A 27663-nucleotide genomic window follows, 5' to 3' on the forward strand; every position below is an offset into this window, starting at 1 on the left:
TCTTCAGTAGTATATGCAAAACTCATATTTCCACCGTGGTGCTCACCTCCAGAAGGAAAACAATTCCAGAAAAAGATTTGAGGGGCACACACCTGGTTAATTACTTCGTTTGATTGGGTGCACCTCCCGTGGTGTCCTTCCACACCAGATTGCCAAAGCCAGAGAAGAGATGGGCAGCACTCCAGGATAGGATAAAAAAGCCTTTATTCACATACAGCAGGGCAGCATAGCAACGTTTCGAGCCTCGCACGGCTCTTTGTCAAGCTAGCATATCATTATACAAAGTCTCCTTTATATACACCAACATCATAGCACCCTCTAGGGGCTGCATCTAAGTATCAAAATTGTAGCACAATGTTTCACTTATCTGACAATACGTCAATTAGTAGTCCCATTTCAGTCAAAGACACACAATGTATCCTCAGATAAACTGTAGAAAAAGGAGAACATTAAAACCAGATTAAAAGAAATAATATAAATTATCTAAAAACAGGAGATAGATCATATTCCAGATTAAGTCCATTCGGTGCTAGGGTATCTAATTTCCTGATCCACCATGCCTCTTTATATAGCAATTTTTTGACCCTGTCACCTCCCCTTCTCAACTTCGGGACAGCATCCAAGATCTGAAATTTTAATTGTGATATCGTATGTCCCAATTCTATAAAGTGTTTGGCGACCGGCTGATCCACTCTTTTACATTTTATAGTTGATTTGTGTTCTCTAATCCTATCTCTGGCCATGCGTGAGGTTTGACCCACATAAGCTAAGCCACAAGGGCACTTTATCGCATAAACCACAAATGTGGTAGTACAGGAATAATGGCCAGAGATAGGAATAGGGATACCACTTCTAGGGTGGTGAATCACCTCTCCCTTTTGTATATTGCTACAGCAATTGCATGAGCAACAGGCAAATGTGCCCTTCTTAACCGGACGTAGTACCGTCTGTCTACTCTCTTTCCCTGAGCCCAAATCTGACTTCACCAACATGGAGCCTATAGTACGGGCCCTTTTATAAGACATAACAGGTGGATACTGGAAAGCAGGGACGCCCCCCAGATTAGTTTTTAAAATACCCCAATGTTTTCTAATAATTTTCCCTATATTATCACTCAACGTGTTATAAGTTGAAATAAATGGTATTCTGGCATGATTTTCTCTCTCTCTTTTTCTTAAGAGCTGTTCCCTATCAACATTCTCGACTTCCCCTCTTTGTCCATCCACCACCATCCTAGGATAATGTCTAGAAAGAAATTTCTCAGACATTTCATCCATCCTTACTTTTGACAGTTTCTCGTCCGAGACTATCCGTTTCACTCGTGTGAACTGTGATTTAGGAAGTGATTTTTTGATCTGTGGTGGATGGAAAGAAGAGAAATGAAGCAGAGTATTCTTATCTGTTTCTTTGGTGAATAAATCAGTATGGAGTATGTTATCACACATGTATACTCTGGTATCAAGGAAAGCAATCTCCTGTGAATTTACATGGACAGTAAACTTGATATGTGAGCATGCTGAGTTAATTTCCCTATGAAATTGTTCTAGGGACATCTAACTCCTGAGGAAAAGGCCGCATGCAAAATTTGGGTCTTTGCATTTACTGTGGAGAAAAGGGTAATTTTCTAAATCTATGTCCTAAGAGGCCAGGAAACTTCCAAGCCTAAATGGAGAAGGGGAGCTCCATTTGGGTGTAGAAGTTTCTTCTCCCCATTCTTCCTCTAGGATTAGGATACCGGTTAAATTAACCTGGCCTACGGGCTCTGTCAAGGTCTCCGCTTTTGTGGATTCTGGGGCGGAGGGGAAATTTTCTGGATGCTGCCTTCGCAGTAAGGTTTAATGTTCCTTTAAAGGGATCCTGTCATCAGAAAATATGTTTTTTTCAAAACGCATCAGTTAATAGTGCTACTCCAGCAGAATTCTGCACTGAAATCCATTTCTCAAAAGAGAAAACAGAGTTTTTTATATTCAATTTTGAAATCTGACATGGGGCTAGACATTTTGTCAATTTCCCAGCTGCCCCATGTCATGTGACTTGTGCCTGCACTTTAGTAGAGAAATGCTTTCTGGCAGGCTGCTGTTTTTCCTTCTCAATGTAACTGAATGTGTCTCAGTGAGACATGGGTTTTTACTATTGAGTGTTGTTCTTAGATCTACCAGGCAGTTGTTATCTTTGTTCTTTTGTTGGGCTGCTGGGGGGGGGAAGGGAGGGGGTGATATCACTCCAACTTGCAGTACAGCAGTAAAGAGTGATTGAAGTTTATCAGAGCACAAGTCACATGACTTGGGGCAGCTGGGAAATTGACAATATGTCTAGCCCCATGTCAGATTTCAAAATTGAATATAAAAAATCTGTTTGTTCTTTTGAGAAATGTATTTCAGTACAGAATTCTGCTGGAGCAGCACTATTTTCCCATGACAGTATCCCTTTAACCTCTCTAAGCCCTCCGATGATAATTTTAGCTATGGACAAAAAACCCTTAGGTTCAGGCCTGGTAACCAAGAAAACTGTTGTTTTATCCATGTGTTCCAATAACTTGCACTATGAGGAACTAGCCTTTTTCATTATTGAGGGTGCTTCTTCTCCTCTAATTTTAGGGTTACCTTGGCTTCAAGCACATAACCCACATGTAAATTGGGTAACAAGGGAGATTCTCCAATGGGGTTCTAAATGTAAGGTTTCTTGCCTTCCTCCGGTGGTGGCAGTCCCTTTCCTTGAGGGGTTACCTGCAGCTTATGCAAGCTTTTCTGATGTGTTCTCTAAAAAGGCCGCAGAGACCTTACCCCCACATAGACAGTATGACTGTCCAATCGACCTTATTCCTCGGTCTACTCCCCCTCGTGGTCAACCTTACCCTATCTCCTTGCCTGAAGCCCAGGAAATAAGAGAATATATCCAGGAAAACCTAGAAAGAGGTTTCATTAGACCCTCTAGTTCCCCTGCTGGGGCGGGTTTCTTTTTTGTTGGGAAAAAAGATGGTGGTCTTCGTCCCTGTATAGACTACAGAGGTCTAAACAAGATCACCATAAAAAAAGTTATACCCTTCCTCTGATTTCTGAACTATTTGATCAGGTTAAAAATGCCAAAATTTACTCCAAGCTTGATCTTAGAGGTGCTTATAACCTCATCCGTATCAGGGAAGGGGACGAGTGGAAAACGGCTTTTAACACCAGGGACGGCCACTACTGGTCTATCTAGATGATATTCTAATCTTTTCTTCTAATCTGTGTGATCACCGTAGACACATTCAGGAAGTATCACTCAGGCTAAGGGAAAACAACCTTTATGCTAAACTTGAAAAGTGTCTTCTTGAGGTTTTGTCTGTCCAATTTTTCGGGTTTAAAATCTCTGGTAAGGGTCTAGAAATGGATCCTGGGAAGGTTAAAGCGGTACTAGACTGGGCCCAGACTCTTTCTTTACGGGTGACCCAAAGGTTCTTAGGGTTTGCCAACTATTACCACCAATTTATTAAAAACTTCTCTTTGATTGTAGCCCCTATCACAGATTTAACAAAGAAAAGTGCAGATCTGAGTATGTGGCCTCCCGATGTGATTCAGGCCTTTGAAACCCTTAAAAAATAATTTGTGTCTGCCCCCATTCTTCATCATCCTGACACCTCGCTTGCATTCATTGTGGAGGTCAATGTCTCTGAAGTTGGGGCTGGAGCAGTCCTTTCTCAAAGGCATCCGACAACCAACAAAGTACATCCCTGTGCTTTTTTCTCTAAAAATGTGTCCCTTGCTGAGGCTAATTATGACATTGGGAATAGAGAATTGTTGGCTGTTAAATGGGCCTTTAAGGAATGGCGTCATCTGTTGGAGGGGGCTAAGCATGTGATAAGGGTCTTTACCGACCACAAAAATTTGCTATATATTGAATCTGCTAGACGACTGAATCCTAGGCAGGCTAGATGAGCTTTGTTTTTCACCCGATTTAATTTTTCTCTTACTTTCAGGCCTGGTACTAAAAATACAAAGGCGGATACACTCTCTAGAAGTTTTGAGTCCAATCCATCTGAAACTAGTGAGTGCATTCCCATTATTCCTGGTGAGTTAATTGTGGCAGCTCTGGGATCTGACCTTGCCACACTCTTATCCTCTATTCAGTCATCTGCTCCTGTAGAGACTCCCTCGGGCAGATTATTTGTTCCTGAAGATTTGAGGGAACAGGTTTTGGGTGAAGCCCATAATTCCAAAATGGTGGGACATCCTGGCATTGCTAAAACAGTGTCCCTTTTGTCTCGAAATGTTTGATGGCCTTCCTTTAAGCAGGATGTCCGAATATTTGTTATTTCCTGTCCTATTTGTCAGAGGTCAAAATCCTCTAAAAATTGTCACAGGGGTTGTTAAGGCCACTCCCAATTCCTGACAGACCATGGTCCCATCTTTCGATGGATTTTATTGTCGATCTTCCTTCCTCTCAGGGAAAGACTGTTATTTGGGTGGTGGTGGATAGGTTTAGCAAAATATGCCACTTCATTTACCTCCCACACCTCCCTTCTGCCAAAACCTTAGCCAAATTATTAATTTCTAACATTTTTAAGTTGCATGGGTTTCCGGACAATATTGTTTCTGACAGAGGGGTACAATTTGTTTCAAAGTTTTGGCGAGCTTTCTGTTCTTTGGTTGGTATTGAATTATCATTTTCTACCGCATATCACCCTCAAACAAATGGTCAAACCAAAAGGGTTAATCAATCCCTTGAGCAATTTTTAAGGTGTTATGTGTCTGACAACCAGTCCTCATGGGCTGAACTATTACCCTGGGCAGAGTTTGCTTACAATAATGCAAATCATTCTTCTACAGGTGAATCTCCATTCTTTATTGTTAATGTTTTACATCCTAAAGCATTTTCTTTTTCTGGTTCTTTGTTCCCTGTACTCTCTGTCAACTCTTCTGTCAAACAGACAGCATGACTCTCTTTTTGCAGCTACAACCGCTCAGAAAAAAAGCAGTCTCGCAGAGAGGCACCCAAATATCAGGTAGGAGACTCTGTATGGTTGTCTACAAAGAACATTAAGCTTAAAGTCTCCTCTCTCAAGTTGGGGCCCAGGTTCATTGGTCCATATACCATCAGTGAAATAGTCTGTTCCTCCCCCAGTGTTGGTTGAAGGTCAGTCTGAATTTGAAGTCCAAGAGCTCCTCGATTCTCGCCTTGTGCGAGGTAAACTCCAGTACTTGGTTAAATGGAAGGGCTATGGCCCTGAGGAAAACTCTTGGGTTTCAGTTAGTGACATCAGGGCTGACCGTCTCAGGAAAGTATTCCATCAAAAGTTTCCTGAGAGACCTGGGGGTCCAGTGGCCGCTCTAGAGGGGGGGTAATGTAACATACCGTGGTGGTCTAGTGGGGGGATGGCAGGGACGCCTGCCACCCCCTCAGTGGGGACGCCCGCCCCGTGTACGTCCTATTCCTCTTGCACCGGTCAACTAAGGGCGCGCATGGCATGCCTATGTTGTTTATATAGGCGCATATCTAAAGGGCTATCATACTGGTTCTCATTGCCTGTTATAGGAGTTTGTTCCTGGTGCTTCTGAGTAGGGATGTAGCGAACGTCGGAAAAAAAGTTCGCGAACATATTCGCGAACTTGCGCAAAAATGCGAGCGGTTCGCGAACGGTTCGCGAACCCCATAGACTTCAATGGGAAGGCGAACTTTAACATCTAGAAAAGACATTTCTGGCCAGAAAAATGATTTTAAAGTTGTTTAAAGGGTGCAACGACCTGGACAGTGGCATGCCAGAGGGGGATCAAGGGCAAAAATGTATCTGAAAAATCTGCCTGTGTGTGCTTGGAAGAGATAGTGTAGGGGGAGAGCTGTTAGTGATTTCAGGGACAGATGATAGTAAGTTTGCTGGCTAGTAATCTGCTTGATACTGCTCTGTATTGGAGGGACAGAAGTCTGCAGGGATTTGAGGGACATTTTAGCTTAGGTAGCTTTGCTGGCTAGTAATCTACTGTTCTCTTTAAACAACTGCCATACGTTGACCTTGTAGGCATTGTTTGCCCAGTTTTTTTGGACGCAGCCACTGAAGCACAGTTGCCATAAAAAATATGCCATATAAATGCTGAAAATAGTAATTTTTCGCCATACGTTGACCTTGTAGACATTGTTTGCCCAGTTTTTTTGGTTGCAGCCACTGAAGCACAGTTGCCAGAAAAAATATGCCATATAAATGCTGAAAATAGTCATTTTTTGCCATACGTTGACCTTGTAGGCATTGTTTGCCCAGTTTTTTTGGTCGCAGCCACTGAAGCACAGTTGCCAGAAAAAATATGCCATATAAATGCTGAAAATAGTAATTTTTTGCCATATACGTTGAGTCAACGTATGGCAAAAAATGACTATTTTCAGCATTTATATGGCATATTTTTTCTGGCCTCTGTGCTTCAGTGGCTGCGGCCAAAAAAACTGGGCAAACAATGCCTACAAGGTCAACGTCGTTGACCTTGTAGGCATTGTTTGCCCAGTTTTTTTGGCCGCAGCCACTGAAGCACAGAGGCCAGAAAAAATATGCCATATAAATGCTGAAAATAGTCATTTTTTTGGTCGCAGCCACTGAAGCACAGTTGCCAGAAAAATTATGCCATATAAATGCTGAAAATATGCATTTTTTTGGTTGCAGCCACTGAAGCACAGAGGCCAGAAAAATTATGCCATATAAATGCTGAAAATATGCATTTTTTTGGTTGCAGCCACTGAAGCACAGAGGCCAGAAAAATTATGCCATATAAATGCTGAAAATATGCATTTTTTTGGTCGCAGCCACTGAAGCACAGTTGCCAGAAAAATTATGCCATATAAATGCTGAAAATATGCATTTTTTTGGTTGCAGCCACTGAAGCACAGAGGCCAGAAAAATTATGCCATATAAATGCTGAAAATATAAATTTTTTTGGTTGCAGCCACTGAAGCACAGAGGCCAGAAAAATTATGCCACATAAATGCAGAAAATATGCATTTTTTTGGTCGCAGCCACTGAAGCACAGTTGCCAGAAAAATTATGCCATATAAATGCTGAAAATATAAATTTTTTTGGTTGCAGCCACTGAAGCACAGAGGCCAGAAAAATTATGCCATATAAATGCTGAAAATATGCATTTTTTTGGACGCAGCCACTGAAGCACAGTTGCCAGAAAAAATATGCCATATAAATGCTGAAAATAGTCATTTTTTGCCATACGTTGACCTTGTAGACATTGTTTGCCCAGTTTTTTTGGTTGCAGCCACTGAAGCACAGAGGCCAGAAAAAATTAAACCAGTAGGGTTTGCACCCTAGTTTGTAACGGTGGCGGAGGGAGGAGGAGGACGCTAAAGGACAGCTGTGTGTGGAGTCATGAGGCTTGAAGAGAAGGACAGCTGCATAGAAGTCAGAACAAGTCTTCCGGCGTGCAGTAACCCTCCGAGATCCACCCCTCATTCATTTTAATAAAGGTCAGGTAATCGACACTTTTGTGACCTAGGCGAGTTCTCTTCTCAGTTACAATCCCTCCTGCTGCACTGAAGGTCCTTTCTGAGAGCACACTTGAGGCTGGGCAAGACAAGAGGTTCATGGCAAATTGTGACAGCTCTGGCCACAGATCAAGCCTGCGCACCCAGTAGTCCAGGGGTTCATCGCTCCTCAGAGTGTCGATATCTGCAGTTAATGCCAGGTAGTCCGCTACCTGCCGGTCGAGGCGTTCTTTGAGGGTGGATCCAGAAGGGTTGTGGCGCTGCCTTGGACAGAAAAACATTTGCATGTCTGACGTTACAGACTGGCCAAAGGGCTTTGTCCTTGCAGGTGTGCTCGTGGCAGGATTACTGGCACCTCTGCCCCTGGAATGTTGATGAGTTCCTGAAGTGACATCACCCTTAAAAGCATTGTACAACATGTTTTGCAGGCTGGTTTGTAAATGACGCATCTTTTCGGACTTGTGGTATGTTGGTAACATTTCTGACACTTTATGCTTGTACCGAGGGTCTAGTAGCGTTGCGACCCAGTACAGGTCCTTCTCCTTAAGCCTCTTGATACGGGGGTCCTTCAACAGGCATGACAGCATGAAAGACCCCATTCTCACAAGGTTGGATGCAGAGCTATCCATCTCCGCTTCCTCATTATCAAGGACTGCATCATCCACGGTCTCCTCCCCCCAGCCACGTACAAGACCAGGGGTCCCCAAAAGGTCACCACTAGCCCCCTGGGAAGCCTGCTCCTGTTGGTCCTCCTCCTCCTCCTCCACAAAGCCACCTTCCTCCTCTGACTCCACTTCTGGCACCTCTCCCTGCGTTGCAGCAGGTGCCTGGGTTCGTTCTGGTGATTCCGACCAGAAATCGTGCGCTTCCAGCTCCTCGTCACGCTGGTCTACAGCCTCATCTGTCACTCGTCGCACGGCACGCTCCAGGAAGAAAGCGAAGGGTATTAGGTCGCTGATGGTGCCTTCGGTGCGACTGACCATATTTGTCACCTCTTCAAAAGGTCGCATGAGCCTGCAGGCATCGCGCATAAGCACCCAGTAACGGGGGAAAAAAATCCCCAGCTGTGCAGATCCAGTCCTACCACCCAGTTCAAAAAGGTACTCGTTGACGGCCCTTTGTTGTTGCAGCAGACGTTCCAACATAAGGAGCGTTGAATTCCAGCGAGTCTGGCTGTCAGAAATCAAACGCCTGACTGGCATGTTGTAGCGCTGCTGAATGTCAGCAAGGCGTGCCATGGCTGTGTAGGAACGTCTGAAATGGGCCGACACCTTTCTGGACTGGGTGAGAACGTCCTGGAATCCTGGGTACTTGGAGACAAAACGTTGGACTATTAAATTTAACACATGTGCCATGCAGGGCACATATGTTAAATTGCCTAGTCTCAACGCTGCCAACAGATTGCTTCCATTGTCACACACCACTTTTCCGATCTGCAGTTGGTGTGGGGTCAGCCACCGATCGGCCTGTGACTGCAGAGATGACAGGAGTACAGATCCGGTATGGTTTTTGCTTTCCAGGCACGTCATCCCCAAGACAGCGTGACAACGGCGTACCTGGCACGTCGAATAGCCTAGGGGGAGCTGGGGGTGCACAGGTGTGGAGGAGGAGAAGGAGGACCCAGCAGCAGAGTAAGAAGAAGAAGAAGACGAGGTAGAGAGCGATGGAGGAGTAGAGGTGGTGGCAGAACCGCGTGCAATCCGTGGCGGTGACATCAACTCCACTGTTGTTGTTGAGCTACCCATTCCCTGCTTCCCAGCCATTACCAAGTTCACCCAGTGGGCAGTGTAGGTGACATACCTGCCCTGACCATGCTTGGAGGACCATGCGTCAGTAGTCATATGGACCTTTGGCCCAACACTAAGTGACAGAGATGCGGTAACTTGGCTCTGCACATGTTGGTACAGGTGTGGTATTCCCTTTTTAGAAAAAAAATTGCGGCTGGGTACCTTCCACTGCGGTGTCCCAATTGCTACAAATTTGCGGAAGGCCTCAGAGTCCACCAGCTGGTATGGTAAAAGCTGGCGGGCTAAGAGTGCAGACAAGCCAGCTGTCAGACGCCGGGCAAGGGGGTGACAGTCAGACATTGGCTTCTTACGCTCAAACATGGCCTTCACAGAAACTTGGCTGGTGGCAGATGACTGGGAATGGGAACAGGTGGTCAAGGTGGAAGGCGGAGTGGAGGGTGGTTCAGACGGGTCAAGGAGAGCAGAGGTAGAGCAGTAAGATGCTGGACCAGAAGGAGTGTGGCTTTTAGTTTGCCTGTTGCCTTTGAGGTGTTGCTCCCAAAGTGCTTTGTGCTTGCCGCTCATGTGCCTTCGCATAGAAGTTGTACCTATGTGGCTGTTGGGCTTACCAAGGCTCAGTTTCTGACTGCACTCATTGCAAATTACAATGCTTTTGTCAGAGGCACACACATTAAAAAAATCCCACACTGCTGACTTTTTGGAAGTGTGCGATCTGGCGGTAACAGTAGAAGTTGGCGGCATTGGCGGCAATGGCGGGTGCGTTGGCCGGCTGAACACAGGTGCCGATACATGTTGTTGCCCTACTGATCCCTGCGGGCTGTCCTCCCTGCTTCTTCTAAGTCTTATTCTCCTACTGCCTCTCTGACTCTCCGTCTCTCCATCTGAACTACCCTCCTCTTGCTCTCTTCTACTAGGCACCCACAAAACATCAATCTCCTCATCATCATTCTCCTCAGATGCATCAATTTCTTCTGACACATCACAGAAGGAAGCAGCAGCGGGGACCTCCTCCTCATCACTCATTATGTCCATCTCTATCGTGTTCTCTGCCAGAATTAAATCTGGTGTAAGGTCCTCATCTCCTTCATCTTCTTCTGGCAATAATGGTTGCGCATTACTCAGTTCAAGAAACTCATGGGAAAATAACTCCTCTGACCCCAGTGAAGAAGGGGCACCGGTGGTGGAGGAAGTGTTACGTGGGGTGGCCATAGCAGTGGAGGATGAGGAGGATGTTGTGGTAAAGTTAGAAACGGTAGAGGATGGGGTGTGCTGTGTAAGCCAGTCAACTACCTCTTCAGCATTTTGGGAGTTCAGGGTCATTGGCTTTTTAAAACTGGGCAATTTGCTAGGGCCACAGGATTGCATAGCAGCACGGCCCCTAGCACGGCCTCTGCGTGGCGGCCTGCCTTTGCCTGGCATTATTTTTAAAAAAACAACAACAACAACAAAAACTCAGTTGGTTTTTCTGGAAACGATAATACACACAGCTAGATGGCGGGTTGAAGAAAACAGTGTGCAAATAATGCCTACAAGGTCAACGTATACACTACTACAGCGGTGGATACGGATTACGTAAAATATATGAATGCTGCTTGAAAAAAAGTAACTCAAGTGGTTTTTCTAGAGACGATAATATTATCAATATTTAGACAAAATGTGAACAAGCTCACACAGCTAGATGGCGGGTTGAAGAAAACAGTGTGCAAATAATGCCTACAAGGTCAACGTATACACTACTACAGCGGTGGATACGGATTACGTAAAATATATGAATGCTGCTTGAAAAAAAGCAACTCAAGTGGTTTTTCTAGAGACGATAATATTATCAATATTTAGACAAAATGTGAACAAGCTCACACAGCTAGATGGCGGGTTGAAGAAAACAGTGTGCAAATAATGCCTACAAGGTCAACGTATACACTACTACAGCGGTGGATACGGATTACGTAAAATATATGAATGCTGCTTGAAAAAAAGCAACTCAAGTGGTTTTTCTAGAGACGATAATATTATCAATATTTAGACAAAATGTGAACAAGCTCACACAGCTAGATGGCGGGTTGAAGAAAACAGTGTGCAAATAATGCCTACAAGGTCAACGTATACACTACTACAGCGGTGGATACGGATTACGTAAAATATATGAATGCTGCTTGAAAAAAAGTAACTCAAGTGGTTTTTCTAGAGACGATAATATTATCAATATTTAGACAAAATGTGAACAAGCTCACACAGCTAGATGGCGGGTTGAAGAAAACAGTGTGCAAATAATGCCTACAAGGTCAACGTATACACTACTACAGCGGTGGATACGGATTACGTAAAATATATGAATGCTGCTTGAAAAAAAGTAACTCAAGTGGTTTTTCTAGAGACGATAATATTATCAATATTTAGACAAAATGTGAACAAGCTCACACAGCTAGATGGCGGGTTGAAGAAAACAGTGTGCAAATAATGCCTACAAGGTCAACGTATACACTACTACAGCGGTGGATACGGATTACGTAAAATATATTATGGCTGCTTGAAAAAAGTCACTCCGGTGTTTTTTCTGGAGACGGTAATATCATGGATATTTAGACAGAATGTGAACAAGGTCACACAGCTAGATGGCGGGTTGAAGAAAACAGTGTGCAAATAATGCCTACAAGGTCAACGTATACACTACTACAGCGGTGGATACGGATTACGTAAAATATATGAATGCTGCTTGAAAAAAGTCACTCCGGTGTTTTTTCTGGAGACGGTAATATTATGGATATTTAGACAGAATGTGAACAAGGTCACACAGCTAGATGGCGGGTTGAAGAAAACAGTGTGCAAATAATGCCTACAAGGTCAACGTATACACTACTACAGCGGTGGATACGGATTACGTAAAATATATTATGGCTGCTTGAAAAAAGTCACTCTGGTGTTTTTTCTGGAGACGGTAATATTATGGATATTTAGACAGAATGTGAACAAGGTCACACAGCTAGATGGCGGGTTGAAGAAAACAGTGTGCAAATAATGCCTACAAGGTCAACGTATACACTACTACAGCGGTGGATACGGATTACGTAAAATATATGAATGCTGCTTGAAAAAAGTCACTCCGGTGTTTTTTCTGGAGACGGTAATATTATGGATATTTAGACAGAATGTGAACAAGGTCACACAGCTAGATGGCGGGTTGAAGAAAACAGTGTGCAAATAATGCCTACAAGGTCAACGTATACACTACTACAGCGGTGGATACGGATTACGTAAAATATATTATGGCTGCTTGAAAAAAGTCACTCCGGTGTTTTTTCTGGAGACGGTAATATTATGGATATTTAGACAGAATGTGAACAAGGTCACACAGCTAGATGGCGGGTTGAAGAAAACAGTGTGCAAATAATGCCTACAGGGCAAATAATGCCTAAAAGGTCAACTTATACACTACTACAGCGGTAGTAAAATAAAAAAAAGTAAAATAAAAAAAAATGAATATTAAAAAAAAAAATTAAAGTTGGTGCTGCTGAACTACTAGGAGCAGCAGATTAGCACACCAGTCCCACTCCCCAACACTGCTAGACTAATAGCACTGGGCTCTTATAGTAGTAGTAGTAGTAGTAGTAAAACAACAAAAAAATAAATAAAAGCAGTCCTTACAAGGACTACTGTTATTGCAGCAGTCAGCAGATGAGATCAGAAGCAGGACAGCTGCCCACTGCAGCTACATACAGAGCACTGCAGTAGAAGGTAGATTACTAGCCAGCAAAGCTACCTAAGCTTAAATGTCCCTCAAACCCCTGCAGACTTCTGTCCCTCCAATAACAGAGCAGTATCAAAACGATTACTAGCCAGCAAACTTTCAACTGTCCCTGAAATCACTAACAGGCAGCAGCTCTCTCCCTACACTATCTCTTCAGCACACACAGGCAGAGTGAAAAAACGCTGCAGGGCTTCGGTTTTTATAGGGAAGGGGAGTGGTCCAGGGGAGAGCTTCCTGATTGGCTGCCATGTACCTGCTGGTCTGGGGTGAGAGGGCAAAAAAAAGCGCCAACAATGGCGAACCCAAAATGGCGAACGTCGCGCGACGTTCGCGAACTTCCGGCGAGCGCGAACACCCGATGTTCGCGCGAACAAGTTCGCCGGCGAACAGTTCGCGACATCTCTACTTCTGAGCTTTGAACTAAATCTGAACCTGTTTTGATTCCTGTTGTGACCCTTGCCTGGTTTTTGACTATTCTGACCTCTGGATCCTGACCCTTGCCTGAATACCAACTACCTCTTTTGCTATATCCTTTCTGATTGATATTCCGGTTTGACCATTGCCTGCCGGACTTCGCTTATTCTCTGCCTGCCTCGACCCAGCCCTGACCTGACTGCTCTTTTGCCTAATGCCTTGTACTACGACCTTCTGCCCAAAGACTCTCGCTAACAGTCGTGCCCCTCTGCCTATCCAGAACCTCTAGCCTTGCACCTCTCTTTTAAGTCCTGGTGGCATCCAAGTAGCTGAGGGCTCCTCCCGAGGCCAAAGGCGGTCACTCTACAGGTGAAGCACAAGCCGAGACCAGGGTGCTTGGCATTTGTTTCTGGTGTTGGGTGCCGACCGTGACAATTTTACAGTTACCGTTCCAAACATTCTATGCTGCCTGAATTTGTCCCTTTGACTTCATTGGGTCATGCTAGTCTCCTCTGGTGTAGAATAGCTGTATAATTGTTGGTGTAATAAATGAAAGCAATGTTTATAAATATGCTGATTTATTTGTAAGGATTAATTCTCTAATAAAATTACAATGGCATAAAGACAACAACCCAGCTTTATAAAGACAAACTGTAATTTCAATGATTTTTACGTCTATGTTTGACATACATTACTCAACTTTATGAATAAACCGCTGAATTAAAAAAGTCGATACAAAAACTACTGCTGTATATTTCCCTAATTAACTCCAGTAACTAGGCCATAGTCATCACTGACATCCAGAGGAGCCTCAGAAATTTCAGCATTGAGCACCACAAAATATTATGACAATTTGATGAAGGCGCATTAACCAGCATCCTTGTAAATAATGATATCAACCAATCTAATGCTCAAGACAATAGGTCATCCAGACATAGACTTGATGGTGACAAACCAACATGAACATAGAAAAGCAATTGCCGTTTGAGAAAGCTGATAGTGAAACGTGCTTCAGGGCAAAGATTGGCTCTAATTGTTTTTAGACATTTATCCACCAGAGGGTGTTTGGCAACTGTGGAAACAAATTTTTATACAACTTTTCCTTGACTCTTTTTCTATTTCTATTTTATCTTCCAAGAACTGTTGGGTTTGCGGTTTTTCCGGTTATACTAGCCTCCTTCCAGATAGAAGTAGGAAAGGTAAAGATGAAGACTGCAATCCTACAGTTTCTGCTTTCTCCAACTTTATCCAGCTTTCTCCAGTCTTGGGAGAAACTCCACCTACTATATATTTTCACTTTTCTATGCCCCCAACTAAGGAGTAATCTTGGGGTATTTTGGCAAAGGATACAATACTCCTATTACAGTAATCTATTAGAATAATTTTAATATCACTAGTCACCTTATATTGGATATATTGAAATAATGAATTAGTGGGAGATATGGAGGGTGATTAAGTTAAACAACAAACTATATATAGAAGCAGTTTGAAAGCACTTGTCACTTTATAATTAATTCATTAATGTGACTGAGTAAATTTCAATTCATTGAAGATAATTAATTCATTGGGTGTATATAATTGATTAAGGCGTTAAATTGATGGTATTTTCGTTAATTGAATTAATGAATTAATGGGAGATATGGAGTGTGATTAAGTTGAAACTACACAGGGGTTGTGAAAGCATGTGGTACTTTATAATTAATTGCACACAAACACAGTTGTTTTTTTTTTTAAAAAAATAATTGAATGGATTAATTGAGTGCATATAATGTATTAATGCAAACAAGTATTTCTTAAAAAAAAATTGAATCCTGTGAGTTAAAAACACATTGAACACAATCAATCGACTGGATATATATAGTTCATAAGGTGTTAATAGGAGGGTTCTTTATAATTTATAATTCATTGTAACTGTAAAGGAGAAAACTAAGAGACATAACAAAACTGGAGTAATTGTCGGCCTCAAACTTTGAGAGGAAATCCTCGAGTTTTTTAGTGGGCAAAAAAAAGATTTTTTACAGCCACAAACAAGGTTTCTTTTCTATACCTTCTTTTATTTTAAAATTGTGTGTTAAAATTCCTTGAGTGTCTGAAGAGTCCAGCTTATTGTGATTGTGAAGTGTTAATTTATCCTTACTAATACAAATTGAATCAATAAATTCAGATTTTTAAAATTTGATTTCTCTGTAATAAAGAAACAGTACCTTGTACTTGATCCAAACAAAGTTATAATTAATCAGTGTTAGAGGCAAAACTATTTTATTAGGTTTATTTAATGCTTAAATTAATTTTAAGAAGATTTTTTTTGTATGAAGATCTAAATTAGGGAAATATCCCTTATCCAGAAAACCCTAGATCCAAAGCATTCTAGATAATAGGTCCCATACCTGTGCATTTAATACCAACCTCTGAAAATGTAAGCTATTATAGCCAGCATTCAAGTAGGCAGTAGGAAAGAGACCACTTTATGTTGTCGATTGGTGGCCACTGCACTTTTTGCACAGGGCACTATATTTACCCTAAGTAACATATCTCAGCAGTCAGCTGAAGAAGATAAGTTACACAAAAGACTATGTGCCATGATAACTTCTGTCGGGATGGATTCTTTTTTTTTTAGGTATATGGTTTATACAGTTGAATAATTGCAGGGAAAAAATATGATTGGTAGCTGTAGTGTTTGTAAATTAGTGATGTTAGACAGTCTGGCATCATACACATACATTCCAGAAAGGAAAATAAGATAGAATGCCTTCAGAACACTCTGCATTGCAAGTTTACCTTTTCCCTGCAGAGAGAGTTCAGTGGCCTTTATTACTTGTTAATGAAGCTTGTTCTGGATGCACAGCTTGAGATCATTAAAACAAATGTTTCTAGTGCTTCTGTGTTTTGTTTTTTTTTCTGCAACACAATATGTTATTTAATTTGATATAGTTACATTGTGAATTTGGCTTGAAACAAGATAAAGGTCCATCAAGTTCAAGACTTTTTCTTTACATTATTTGGGAACCAGATTGAAAGACACTGTGAGGGTCTCAAGAAATGAATTTAGAGTAAAAATATATACAGGTATTGTATAAAATAATAATACTGTATTATAAAATAATATTCCTCATATGTGGAGCTGGCTTGCTGATATCTCTGCTAAAGGAGTCTACTGCAGTTTTAGAACATCTACTGCCGTTTACCAAAGTTACTAAATGATGTTAGTACTATGGTTACCAGGAGGATGCAGGTGGGAATAAAATGCAACAACACAACTATTGTTTTTTATTTTGAGTGAGAAATATACAAAAGGGCCTCCTCCCCAACCAGCCTGATCCCCTAAAGGGGTCCCTGATCCCCATACCTGTGCCTGAAATGCTGGGTTGCAAAGCTGGGCTGGTGGCTGACATGTTTTACTATGTTATATCTGCTGCTGTGGTCTCCAACCAGGACCATGTCTGAAGGCTTTGCAGTCCCCTGTAGTTCTGTCCCTGAACACGTTTAGACCTAAAAGGAAACTAAAAGAATATTTGCGTTTAACATGGCGCTATTGTTATGCACTTGTGCCATACTGACATTCATAGCAAACCTTTCATTAAACTGCTCAGAAAACAAACAGTAGTTGAAAGGACCATTATGTTGTGTTTGCTGACATGTAATAATACATAGTGTTCAGAAAGCATGTAATTATTTTCTGAAAGTTAAACTGTATTCCCTAAAGAGATTTCTACAATCTTACAGCATGATTAAAATAGGGCTCATTGCCTACAGTTTCCCCATACGGAATCAGGGGTTAAAAAATCTACTAACTCTTCTGATTACAATGACTACTTAGTGCCAGGCCAAACTCACCGCTAATAACAGGTGACAAGGCAGTCTCTATAAATACTGTATAATATCCACTTAAATGCTCTTCTAACATCCTTCCTGAGCAGAGCAACAACACAACAATTCTCTATTTTCCTTCTTCCTTCTACAATTACAGGTAATAACTGACCAACAGGTGGTACCATTGTTACATGAATACTATTGGCAGTTCATAAAAACTTAAAGAGAAACTGACACCAGAAAATAAACATGACTTATAGGTAAAGTGAATTTCAAGTGAATTTTCGAAGTACAAAAAGTTCGGAATTCAAAGTAATCTTTTGGATACTTCGACCATCGAATAGGATACTACGACTTGGAATTTACTTCGACTTCGATTCGAAGTAAAAATCTTTTGAATATTCGACCATTCGATAATTGAAGTACTGTCTCTTTAAAAAAACTTCGACTTCAATACTCCGCCAAATTAAACCTGCCGAATTGCTATGTTAGCCTATGGGGACCTTCAACAAACCTTACACATTGAATAAAAATCCTTCAATCGTACGCTAAAATCGTTCTAATCGTTCGATTCGAAAGAGTTAATATTCGATCGTAGGATTGCCAAATTTGACGTTTTTCAATTCGATGGTCGAATTTTGACGTTTTTTGTACTTTGAAATTTGACCCTTAATAAATCTGCCCCTAAAACGAAAAAATAAATAATGTAAATTGCAAAAGTGCTAAAAAGCACTGCATTTTATTTTAAGGTTACTTTAAAACATCCACAATCTCCAAACTGTTGCTGAACTGCAACTACAAGGTAATCTATGTTTTCAGCAGCACCTCCAATTGCTGTCCTGGATTTTTAGAGAAACCACACGCACAGTTAGTTGTATGAGAACGAAGCTGTGTGTCTTTTGGTTCCATGAACCTACAGCCTGACTCTGCCTTTTGTCCCATGATAGAAAACGACAAGGTTATGCTTTGTAGTTGATTTGATTACTGAGCCAGACTCAATAATGAGTAGTGACAGAAATCCTGTTGTATTGACAGTATCTGTTACGGATGAGTGAACTGTTTCCCATGCACACAGTGTGGCTGGCCCGTTGCAGCTGTTGATTTCGGGCACAAGAACTCTTTGCTTTGGCAGAGATTTACATTTTTAATGAACTGTTAGAAACTGTAACTTATTTTTTTTTCCCAGCTAAATGACTAATTCAAATGATCAGTCCACAGATCGGTCCATTCGGTTCCAGTTTTCACCAAGGATGTGTATCCTGAGTAATCACCTGCCCTTTATGTTTAATGGAACAGTTCAATGTGAAAATAAAAACTGTGTAAATAGATAGCCTGTGCAAAATAAAACATGTTTCTAATATAGCTAGTTAGCCAAAAATGTAATGGAAGTAGTGCTCTGACTATTATGTTAGATATCCAGTTACTCCAGCCTTTATACATTACATTTTTTCCTAACTAACTGTATTAGAAACATTTTTTATTTTGCACAGCCTAATTACCCAGTTTTTATTTTTACAATACCTTTAATACAGAGCACAGTTTCCAAGAAAAAAGGTGCTTAATGAATGAAAGCACTCCAGCTCTAGTAACTTGCTGATGTTGTCAAGCACGTCCGTCCTAATTGCACTAGTGGATTGCTCTGTACTGCCCTCCAATTATGGTTTCACAGGTGCAATTGTGTGAGTATACCCATGTACTAAGGCCCGGCTCATGGTTCAGAAACCTGTAGTTATCGGAATGGGAAGCATTCATGTATATTACTATGAAGATTTTCATTCATCCAGGTCATGGTATATCTAGTATAGGTCAATCTAAAACAACTGGACTTGCTGAGTAATCAATGAAGAAGTTTCACTACTCATCCGAGCAGCTTCTTAAATTCAAGTGACTGGCGTGGGAAGTTCTCAGCATATAAACTCTTCCACTAATCCAATCAAATGGCACATTGTAACTCTTCAAAGAGGTATAAAATCACCATAATTATAAAAAAAAAAGTCATTTGGTAAATATATGTATGTGGCAACATTCTCATTAGCCTCGCCTATTGGTTAAGTCAAGAATTAAAATAGAAGTTGCAATAGGAGAGGTCGCCATCTGTTGGCTATAAAGTAGATTGTAATTGAAGAGATCACCATTGATTGGTTATAGCAGGGATCCCCAACCTTTTGAACCCGTGAGCAACATTCAGAAGTAAAAGAAGTTGGGGAGCAACACATGCATAACAAATGATCTTGGGTTGCCAAATAAGTGCTATGATTGGCCATTTGGTAGCCCCTATGTGGATTGTCAACCTACATTGAGACTCTGTTTGGCAGTACATCTGTTTTTTATACAACCAAAACTTGTCTCCAAGCCTGGAATTCAAAAATAAGCACCTGCTTTGAGGTCACTGGGAGCAACATCCAAGGGGTTGGAGAGCAACATGTTGCTCACGAGCTACTGGTTGGGGATCACTGGGTTATAGACTATAGACTATAGTTAGAGAAAGCGGCATATGTTGGCTATAGTGTGTGGTATAGTTGTAAAGATCGCCATCTGTTGGATGTGTCATAGATTACAACAGAAACGATTGCCCTCTGTTGGAGGCCACAAAAGACCCCAGGACAACATCTAAAGAACTGCAGGCCTCACTTGCCTCAATTAAGGTCAGTGTTCACGACTCCACCATAAGAAAGAGACTGGGCAAAAACTGCCTGCATGGCAGATTTCCAAGGCGCAAACCACTTTTAAGCAAAAAGAACATTAAGGCTCGTCTCAATTTTGCTATAAAAACATCTCAATGATTGCCAAGACTTTTGGGAAAATACCTTGTGGACCGATGAGACAAAAGTTGAACTTTTTGGAAGGTGCGCGTCCCGTTACATCTGGCGTAAAAGTAACACAGCATTTCAGAAAAAGAACATCATACCAACAGTAAAATATGGTGGTGGTAGTGTGATGGTCTGGGGTTGTTTTGCTGCTTCAGGACCTGGAAGACTTGCTGTGATAGATGGAACCATGAATTCTACTGTCTACCAAAAAATCCTGAAGGAGAATGTCCGGCCATCTGTTCGTCAACTCAAGCTGAATCGATCTTGGGTGCTGCAGCAGGACAATGACCCAAAACACACCAGCAAATCCACCTCTGAATGGCTGAAGAAAAACAAAATGAAGACTTTGGAGTGGCCTAGTCAAAGTCCTGACCTGAATCCTATTGAGATGTTGTGGCATGACCTTAAAAAGGCGGTTCATGCTAGAAAACCCTCAAATAAAACTGAATTACAACAATTCTGCAAAGATGAGTGGGCCAAAATTCCTCCAGAGCGCTGTAAAAGACTCGTTGCAAGTTATCGCAAATGCTTGATTGCAGTTATTGCTGCTAAGGGTGGCCCAACCAGTTATTAGGTTCAGGGGGCAATTACTTTTTCACACAGGTTTAGATTTCTTTTCTCCCTAAATAATAAAAACCCTCATTTAAAAACTGCATTTTGTGTTTACTTGTGTTATCTTAGACTAATAGTTAAATGTGTTTGATGATCAGAAACATTTTGTGTGACAAACATGCAAAAGAATAAGAAATCAGGAAGGGGGCAACTGTATATATGTAAATATCCATAAGTAGAGATTGCAAAATATGTAACTGAAACAGTTTAAAGTACAACAAAATCTGATAATTCGTTAAGACAATGTGGAGCAAGGGTTTGTAATTTATAAATCCAATAGCTTTCCTTTTGATATAGAGAGTTACTAACATTATTCATATCTAACATATAAGGATCTATGCCAGGCCACTGTGATTGGCTCTTTAGAGATAGAACTGCATCCTCATATCTATCAGTGCAGACAGAAAAACCAATGGTCACTTTTATTGTGTTCTGCCTGATAGGGCCACTATACTCCCAATAAGGTACATTGCAAAAGTGTTTAAATATGTTTGCAGCTGCTTTATTTTACAATATCTCAGTCCGTGTATTTTTATTTTTCCCATATATTTCAGGTCTTTACATCCTAACTGCTTCCTGGCTCTGTTCTATTAACACTACCCCAAGGAATGCAAGGGACATGCTCTACAAACCTGAGCTGTGTAGTTGGCTTTCTTCTTACCTTTCTAATGGATCATTCACTGTCTCCTATGCTAACAAAACCTCATCGCCAGTTTCACTTAAAGGAGAAATCAACAGGTTGATTTCTCCTTTAATGAATGGCAAGGCACTGTACTTGGTCCGTTGTTGTTCTCTGTTCACTACACTTTGGGAGACCGCCTCCGTTCATTTGGCTTTACTTATCACCTGTATGCTGATGATACCCAAATATATTTATTCACCCCTTCATTAACAGCTGAAACTGAGGCTCAAATCTGCCTCCTAGCTATCTCCAGATGGATGAACCAGCGCCACTTCAAACTCAACCTAACAAAACCTGAACTAATCATCCTTTCACCTAAGCCTGGTCCTACTGCCCTTTTTTTTTTTTTAAATATTTTTATTTGTGTAGTTTCTCACAGAAATATAAAATCAAATTACATTCTGTTAACATCAATATACGTAATCCCGATACATTCACAGAATGTTAGGTATCGGCCATGATACAGAACTACATTTTATGTATAAATGCGAACCACTGTTTTCTATTCAACAATAGTGTCAACAGTTTAACATCATAGCACAAATCAAGCAGAAAACACTAAAAGAAAAAAAAGGAGGAGACCCAGTTACCATGGACTGAGTATGGAAATCAAGTGCATATAGAGTGCCTGACTGCCCTGCTATCGTAACCCGTCAAATGCCACCCAAGACTGTGCCATTAAACCTATACCCAGGGCCGCCATCAGGGGGGGACAGGGGGGACAAGCGTACCGGGCCCGGGCATGAAGGGGGGCCCGGCAGCGCTGCATTTTTTTGAAGATCCGGGCCCCCCTTACGAGCGCCCGAGCCGTACGTCTTGCCTCTTCAGTGCCGAATGCGGAAGTGCCGAAAGCCGAAGCCGATGCGACGAAAGACCCGAAGTCACGGAAAAAGCCGAAGTCCCGAAGTCACGAAGCGCCGAAAAGACCCGAAGTCACGAAAACAGCCGAAGCCGAAGTCCTGAAGCAGCGCAAAGACCCGAAGTCACGAAAACAGCCGAAGCCGAAGTCCTGAAGCGGTGAAAAGACCCGAAGTCACGAAAGGAGGCGAAGTTGAAGTACTGAAGCCATGAGTTCAATTCTACTGAACACCAGTTTGTGGTTTTTTTTTTTTTTAATCCCCTGGCCACCAATGTATTATTTTAATATTCTATAGGCCCCTGCCACCAATCTTTTTTTTAAAACTTTTGTTTTTGGGGCCCCAATTTTTTTTTTAACTCGTAAGGGGCCCCTTGCCACCATTGTTTTTTTGGGGGTTTTTTTTTAAAAAAAAAATTAATTTTCTTTTTGGTGGCCCCAAATTTTTTTAACTTGTAAGGGGGCCCCTGCCACCAGTTTTTTTTTTTTTTTTCAAAAAAAAATTATTTTTTTTTAAATTTTTTTTGGGGCCCCAATTTGTTTTTAACTTGTAAGGGGGCCCCTGCCACCATTTTTTTTTTTTTCAAAAAAATTTTTTTTTCTCCAAATTTTTTTTTTGGGGCCCCAATTTGTTTTTAACTTATAAGGGGGCCCCTGCCGCCAATGTTTTTTTTTTTTTTCAAAAAAAAATTAATTTTTTTTCAAATTTTTTTTTGGGGCCCCAATTTGTTTTTAACTTATAAGGGGGCCCCTGCCGCCAATGTTTTTTTTTTTTCAAAAAAAAATTAATTTTTTTTCAAATTTTTTTTGGGGCCCCAATTTGTTTTTAACTTAGAAGGGGGCCCCTGCCACCAATGTTTGTTTATTTTTTAGTTTTTTTTACATTTTTTTTTGTTGGGGCCCCAAGTTTTTTTAACAGGGGGCCCCTGCCACCAATGTTTTTAAAAAAAAAAAAATTAAATTTTTTTTTTTTTGGGGCCCCAATTTTTTTATAAGGGGGCCCTGACCATCAATAGCTTTTTACAACTTGTGTGGGGGGGGGTTACTTTTTTAGCGCTGATGTCTGTGTGGTCTTTTAACTGCGATGTGGGCGGGATATGGGGCGGAGCTTGGTCGTCAGTGTGGGCGGGGCCCAGGGGGCCCCAAAAATTTTGTTGTACGGGGCCCCGTGATTTCTAATGGCGGCCCTGCCTATACCTAATCCAGGGTTGCCAAATTTTGTTAATCGTCTGTAACCTGTCCGTGGCCAACCCCGAAAGCCTTTCATTCACGTATATCCAATCGACCTTATTTTTAAACATAGTGTAATTTTTTGGGGCTCTTCCAGCATTTCGCTATTGTTTGTCTGGCCGCCAAGAATATGTGATTCAACAATTTACAATGAATTTTCGGGATATTTGTAGGAGGTAGTCCCATTAAGGCTTCGTAAGGGTGCTGCCTTAGATTAATTTGAAAAACCGAAAATATTAATTGATAGACCCTCCTCCAGAATCTAATAACCCTCGGGCACGTCCACCAAATATGCCCCATCGTGCCTGGCATCCTACATCCTCGGAAGCAATGGTTGTTAGAAGTGCGGTATATCTTCCGTCCTACTGCCCTTTTTACTATCTCTAGTGATGGCATGCTCATTAACCCTGTCAACTCAGCACTGTCTGGAGGTAATCTTTGACTCCTTCTCTGATCATATTAACACCACTGTCAAAACCTGTCACTTTTTCTTACGCAATACTGAAAATCCGTCCTTTCCTTTTTCCTGCTAGAGACAAAAATCTCATACATGCTCTCATCCTATCCCGACTAGATTATTGTAACCTTCTATTAACTGGCCTCCTTAACTTCCATCTCTCCCCTCTACAGCCTGTATTACATACTTCTGCCAGAATTCTCCTTCTCTCATCCAAAAGGGTACAGACCCCTCCCCTGCTGAAGTCCTTATCATGAACAAAGAATAACTTATAAACTCCTCCTCAACACCTTCAAAGCCCTCCATTCCTCTGCACCTAATTAGATTTCATCTCTTGTTTCTCTATATGTTCCTGGCTGAAACCTCCACTCACGCAATTGCTTGGTTGCACCCCCCACTACTACTGCTGTCAAACCCTTCTCTCTTGCGGCTCCTTATATTTGGAATGCCATTCCTGAATCTCTCCGGAGAGAATCCTACTTCAATGTTTTTAAAACAAAACTCAATGTCTACCTCTGGGAGCACATAGATAACACCTGAACAGGGAACTGGCACTTATATAACAGTGTCACCCACTGTAACCTACAGCCCTTTAATACCTCTCCGAATTGTGTACGTAAGTTACCTTCCCATTGACTGTAAGCCCCATGGGGTAGGGTCCTTCATCCTTTTGTCTCCTTGACACTGAGCACTTAATCTGTATTTTAATTATATTTTATATTTATGTGAGTTGTGTTTCTAAAAATGCACTTATTGTGACTTATTAATGCAGCAACTTATTGTTTGTTACTACTAATTTATTGTTTTGCTGTACAATGCTTTGCCCTCAAGGAGCTCTATACAAATAAAAATATAAATACATACATACATGTTAGCCTAGACACATACAGACACACTCACACCTGAATCAGACGTCATAATAATATAATATGATATACCAGAAAACAGAGCATAATACCTTCTTGTAAGCTAACTTCAAACATGAACATTCGAACATTGCTCCCCCGCATATACAGTGCATTTAGGCTCTACTTTACAACTGTTCACAGCACCCTAATGGAAACCAATTCAGAAGCAATAAATTTGGTGCCTCGATAACTTGAAATTACAGTTCTTAAAGGTCATTTTAGTATGAACAAAGAATAAAACTTTAAGAACATCGAAAATATTTAACTTTCTAGAAACATGGCAAAGGGCACTTTTACAATTTCATGCTACCTATGCTTTTACGGTGTAGTGGTAGATCTCTAAACAAGTTTTGATTGACTTGGAATGGTTTCTGCTTATGTTATGCATGGAGTGTTAACACTGCCTCACACTTTTGGTTGGTGGTTCCCCTATTTATACAGGCTATGGTGCTCTGGCATTAAACCATGCCCAATGCTGACTTTTTATTGTGAAACAGCACAGTATTGGTGTAGAAGACCATTTACAGACAAAAACAATGGCCATTTATGAAACCCATAGCTAGGTAAAAATATAGTTTTATATGAGCCATAGAGAGAATACTATAGTCAACCCCAATGAAAAGAAGGTTGTTCTTTTGTCATTTCCCCCCAGTGTTGGGTGTTACTGTCAGCTTGCATCTATTAACCCATGGCACATGTTCTGCTGTCAATAGGGTCCTTGAGCTCTCTATAGCAGAAATAATCCTTTAGGGTTAGTCCACACAAGGAGATACGGGGAGATTTAGTCGCCTCTTCTCCTGGGCAACAATCTCCCCAAACTGCCTCCGCATGTTTTCCCATCCGCTATATACCTCACAAAGAAACTTCAGGCGACTTCCGAAAATAAAGCGCCGTGTGTGCTTTAGCGCAGGCAACTTTTCATTATAGCGGATGGTAAGACACACGGAGGCAGTTCGGGGAGTTTGTCGCCCAGAAGAAGAGGTGTTTAGTTGTCTCATCCTTTTGATTTCTACTGATCGTGATAAGGACCAAAATACTGTTTCGACACATTTACATCCCCCCACCCCCCTGGTCCTTGTAAAAATTGTCTGGCTTGAAACTGGTCCATGGTGCAAAAAAGGTTGGGGATCGCTGCTTTGATAAATATTCTTCTAAATATGTCAGTATCACTTTAACCCAGACCAAGTTATCATCAGGCTGTGACTGCCTTTTTTTAAGAGGGGGTAGAATTAAAACACATGATTGGTTGCTATGAGACACTGTCCTAGCACAAATATTAAACCTATGCAATTGAATTGAATGAGGGCCAATATCTTGTTTTGTACTAAAGCAGAATAAAATCAGCCATTGCCTGTGATTTTGGAGAACAAATGACTATTTTAGCATTACAAGGCCATTGCTTGCTGGTCAGATTGGTGCATTGTGACATCTAGGGGCTAGAATGTATATACAAGGTATTTTAAAATGAAAACAAATGGAGGAGAGAAAATTGTAAATTATTAAAAAACGGCATCACAATGATTTGCAGTTTGTCTACAGTTTAGTCATAGTCACATAGTCACAGAATTATGACTGCTAGAAGATTTATAAGTGCAGGAAATAGCATATATTACTTTGTGCGGTACAGAGAGTTCATGTATTTGTCCTCAAACGTGTGTTCCAAGCAAAAGAGACATCAAAGAACTGTGATTTACTATGTCTTTCTCATCTATCTTGTTAAACTTTCTAGATGATCTGTTAATAACTTGGCTGAAACGGGGAAAACAAACAAAATAACATCATAAATAACATTGGGCTAAACGTAAAATACAGGCAAAGAATGCATTCAAATGCAGATCCCTATCTGTCACTTCTGAAAGGTTAATGTAAAAAATTAGTCTTGCAATTTACATTTTCTTAACATTTATATGAAACACCTCCTAGTAACTGGGGACCCCTAATTTTAATCAGCATAGGTTCTTCGGTATAGTCACAAATAAGATCTTATCCAACCCCTTTAATTAACAGTAAATTCATACCTTCCACTCTTCCTGACATTAGTAAGGACAGCCCCCCAAAAAGCCCAAAAGGGGTGGGGCTTATAGTGGGCAGGGCTTGAAGCAGTGCTTTCCAATTTCTATGGCACCAAGGGCTGGACTTTTTCTGACCTACGTGGTGGAGGGCCAATAATGGAAGCCAGGGTTGACCACTCCCCATTTTTAAACCACACCTACTTTAAACTACACCCATGTTATTACAAGAATGATGATACTCACATTAATGGAGGTAGAAAAAAAAAAAAAAAAAAGTTGGTGCTCACTACAGGGATTTCACTTATAACTCAAATGTGGAAAAAGTTTGTCATATTAAGATGTGCCCTTAAATCCATATGCCTCTTCTTCCCCTGAGGATAACACAGCACCCCCCAGCACACGATTAAACACCTTGGGGACCTGCAATTAAGCATTTCCAAATGCAAACAAGCCCCCACAAGGTTCACCACAGGCAGAGCAGGCAAAGTATGACACACACAGGCAGTGTAAGGAAGGCAGAGTATGGCAGGGTAGGAGACCTATCAGGACCACTCCACTCTACTGTACTATGTACAGTAGCACAATGCCAGTGCTGGTCACCTTGTACAGGACCCCAAAGTCTGATGGCTGCCCTGCCTATGTACACAATGTTATTAACAATATGCTCATTGATATGGCCTAAGAGGGAAACGACACTTAAAAAAATCACCTATTTACTTTATTCAAGATTAGTGCTGTCCAGCTTTGTAGAGGTGAAGTTCCATATTTCACTGCATTTAGTTGTTGGAATAGCTAATTACAAGGGCAGTTTTTTGCATTTGGCCTTTCTTCCATTATCAAGTCCCATCTGCTTTTTAAACCACACCCACCACAGGTAATAATAAAATTTATATTTCTGAAGGGGATCTATTGCGAAAATGAAAATGTAAT

The 27663-nt window shown here is 41.3% G+C and overlaps 1 pseudogene; it reads right to left on the minus strand.

The window, feature by feature from the left end:
• Positions 1–421: 421 nt before the first annotated feature.
• Positions 422–27663, minus strand: part of LOC121394109 — a 45023-nt pseudogene continuing 17781 nt past the window's right edge.

This window comes from Xenopus laevis, chromosome 5S, assembly GCF_017654675.1.
Source record: "Xenopus laevis strain J_2021 chromosome 5S, Xenopus_laevis_v10.1, whole genome shotgun sequence".
Lineage (NCBI taxonomy): Eukaryota > Metazoa > Chordata > Amphibia > Anura > Pipidae > Xenopus > Xenopus laevis.